This window comes from Agelaius phoeniceus, chromosome 1 (genome assembly GCF_051311805.1).
Source record: "Agelaius phoeniceus isolate bAgePho1 chromosome 1, bAgePho1.hap1, whole genome shotgun sequence".
Lineage (NCBI taxonomy): Eukaryota > Metazoa > Chordata > Aves > Passeriformes > Icteridae > Agelaius > Agelaius phoeniceus.
Window position 1 is genome coordinate 112,200,037 of NC_135265.1, and position 3,773 is coordinate 112,203,809.

At 36.1% G+C, this 3,773-nt stretch overlaps 1 non-coding gene across 1 annotated transcript; it reads left to right on the plus strand.

Moving 5' to 3' along the window:
• The first annotated feature begins 656 nt into the window (after positions 1–656).
• On the plus strand, positions 657–729 carry TRNAA-AGC (transfer RNA alanine (anticodon AGC)). Its single transcript has one exon. It is a non-coding gene; the product is annotated as a tRNA-Ala (tRNA).
• Positions 730–3,773: the final 3,044 nt, after the last annotated feature.

Below are 3,773 nucleotides of genomic sequence, written 5' to 3' on the forward strand. Positions count from 1 at the left end.
ATAGGGAAGTGCGTTTGGTGAGGTAATAAATAAGAAAAATACAGATCTGCTTTATTTTCACTTGACGCTTCTCAGAGAAGCCAGGCGCCCGCCAAAAGGATGTATGTGTGCATATATACATATTTATATGACAGGATGTGTGTGTGCATATATAGATATATATATGCTCTCACACACATATGTGTAAGTTTTGACTATAAAACTGTTTTATTCAAGCATATAACATTTTTTTTCCTCTATTAAACATTTCCTGAACCAGTCTTTACATGTGCATACCCTGAAAATTGGAAAGAACATGGGATTTCCTTGTTGAATTTGGAACAGTTGTTCAATAAAAGTAGGGCCTTTTTTTTTTCCTTTTTCCTCTAGAAACACACATTTGGTTTCTTTTAAGTAACTTGATCTTTTGGAGAGCTTCTTGTATGAAACGAGCTGAGTAACAAAGACTCGTGCTATAAAAGGATGAATAAGATCATTCTGGTCGTGTGCATGCTGAAAGATGTGTCCCATGATTGCAGCTGTGTGCTGCAGTCAGTTGTTGAGTGGAAAGAATGACTCAGCAAGAAACAACAAATTTATAATCAAACGTAGTTATAGTGTGGTTTTTGTAAGTTTAAAATGTCTATCTCCTAGTTTTAAAACCGTTTTTTATAGGTGGGGAATTAGCTCAAATGGTAGAGCGCTCGCTTAGCATGCGAGAGGTAGCGGGATCGATGCCCGCATTCTCCAGTGTTTTGAGTATTGAAGTTGTCAAAGACCACACGGCAGCGTCCAAAGCTGTTTTCCTAGTTACTTTTAATTTTTCTTGTATAATGGTGTACAGAAACCTGAGAGAACTGTACATTAAAATAAAAAGGCATATTGATTTAAATATTTCATTTTTTCATTTCAAAATCAGATGTTTGCTCTTCTGCATAGAGGAAGTAAAAAAATATAATCTTTGAATGAAATAATCAAATTTACTGACACCTTAATGCAATAAAAATGACATGTAAAATTTATTGGGAAAAGGAAACGAGGAATTTTTTGATTGGTCCTTAAGTATTTGTTTAATGATTTAATTCATTAGTTAACTTTACATTTGATATTATAGTTTAGTGTGTAGTGAACAAAATTTTGTATTCATGCTTTGAGTAAGACTCATTGTTTCTGCTCTGTTTTGGTTGTATAGGCTGTTTATTAGAAAGAGCGGGCTAGAACATTCTATAATTCTTTTGCAGCTGCTAGCAAGATTGTGCCTTTTGCTTGTGAGCTTTCACATCTCTGAAGTACCACGGAAATTTTATCTCTCAATCTGTGCTTGCACTTTTTAAGGATTCATGAGGACTTTTTTTTTTTTTTTTTTTTTTTTTTTTTTTTTTTTTTTTTTTTGTTAGTGGTTTGTTTGTTTTAATGCTGATTTTATTTTCTTACTGGCTCATTCAGATATTTAACTGCTTGTACTTCTGGTTTGAGATACATGAGGAAACGAGCAGAATGTGCTTCTTACACGTACATTGAATTTGTGCAATTAGGAACTTGGGAGTGCACATATTCAAACAAACAGAAATGGGAAACAAAAGTTTTTAATTAGGCTCCATCTTAAGGGAGGAGGACAAACTCTGCTGTATAGATTTACAATTAGCACTTGTGAAAAAAATAAGGGAGATTTTCCTGTGACCATGACAAAAAAGGAATTAACTTCTAGATGGAATGGGACAGAAATTGCATTTGCTTATTTCTCTTGTATTTTCCAAATACTGTAGAGAAAAAGGGAATTGTGACTGTAAGGCTGCTTGATGCCTCTTAAAATGAAGTCTAATGGAGAGAAAAGTACTGTGGTCTTGCCATGAGTCCCTTTTGGACTCAGGTAATAATTTAAATGTCTCTTTGCTTGGAATGAGACTCTTCAGTAGGCTTCTCTGTGATTATTATTGTTTCTGTGTTTTCTGTGTTTCTGTTACTGCATAATACCTGACAGTTTGTGTGCTTTTAAGGGAAATGAGTTATATTGCTCTTCTTGGCTGATCAAATGCAAGTTGTGCACTGATGGAATGAGGGAATTTGGTGTGGCTCTGTTCAGGTGCAGTCTGCAACCACTCAAAAAGCTGAAAGCTCTCAGGAATAATGACTTTTTCATTACATTTGTGCCCAGCTTCCTACATTGGGGCACTTCTGTCTATTAGAGCTTGTAAACACTGGAAAAGCTTACTTCTAATTATTTTGGTGTAAATATGAATAGAAGGTTTTTGCTCACCCCATGTGGTGTTTCATGTCCTTTTTTTTTAGGACATCCTGTGAAGAATTTACAGGTTTGAGAGACACAAGGGTCCTGGCTCTCAAAAGATCTACTACCTGTGGAAGTATACTACTTGTTAATGGGTAAGTAGTTCCCAGAGCCCCGTGTCAAAGGACTGACCACTCTGGGTCTGTCTGTGCTTTCTGTGTCAGAAATTACATAGAGATATGCTATGTAAAGAACCATGAGGGAATTCAATTTTATTTGATTTCTATTATTCTTATTACTCTTACCACTTGCACTTTACATTACAGTCCTCTGTAATGTCATGCTTAACTCAGTTACACAAGGTAGTTATTCATTCTGAAAAATAATTTGTTTGTACTAAACTTGCTGGAAGATATTGCTATGTCTTTGTTGTAGTCTATAAATAGGAAATAATTATTCCTTAGTTGTGTTTTATCAATACCTTGTTCAAAATATTACTTAGAAAATCTTTCAGGCTGAGATGGAGCTTGGGGACCATAATATGGCAACTCTGGAGTTGTTGTACAACGTGAAGGCCATCTGTAGAATCTGCACTCAAAAATGTCAACTCTGTGAAACTCTTCTTTTAAATAAAATTATTTCACAACATGATTGTAGAACATTTTTTGCTGCTAAATGCAGGCCTTGACATCTAGTGGATGGGTCTGGACACAGATGGACTGTGGAGTCTGCTTTCAGAGACTCATGGAATACAGGTGGGCTTTGGTTTGGTGAGCCTATGGCTCTATTTCTGTCATGTCTCAAGACTTGCAGATGTGCTGTTCATTGTTAGCACAGAACCACCTAAAAAAGAAGGATTCATCTTAAAAAAAAATAAATGCACAGGCAGTGGGTGGCCATTGTGCTTCTTTCTGACCTTGGAGCTGAGCAGGTTTTATCTTAATGCAGGTAGGAGCACAGCCTGGTTACATTATGGATGGACAACAGTGGACAAGGCTTGTGTAAAGGTCTCTAACAGCCCTCCTGCACCTGCTCTTGATTCCAAAAAATAGGAGGAGGACAACTCTTTTTTTTTTTTTTTCTGTTCAAGGCCACAATATATTCTACAGTGGTGTTATAATACAGGAGAACTTTTCAAATTAATCTTTTTTTTCAGTATCGTTACTACTTCTATGAAAATACTGAAATAGGCTACACAAGAGAATCCCTACAACCAGCTTGTTTTGACAACAGAAGGTTCCACAGATCATTGAAATACAGCTTAAGGAACAGTTTCACTGTACTGGAAAAGCTTACTTCTAATTCTTTTGGTGTAAATATTGAAACTCCTGCTTATTTCTGCTGTTACAAAAATCTGGCCAAAACTAGTAACTTGATAAAAGAAAATAGAAATCAATGGAAGGACTAAAAACTATAGTAGATTTACCATTTTTATGTATGCAGAGAGAGCAAACCCAGTATTGGGCTAAAATGGACAAAGGATAAATGTAGGGAGGCAGAACATTTTATGTGTGAGGGTGGGGATGGTGCTGTGCAGGGCCAGGAGTTGGACTCCGTGGTCCTTGTG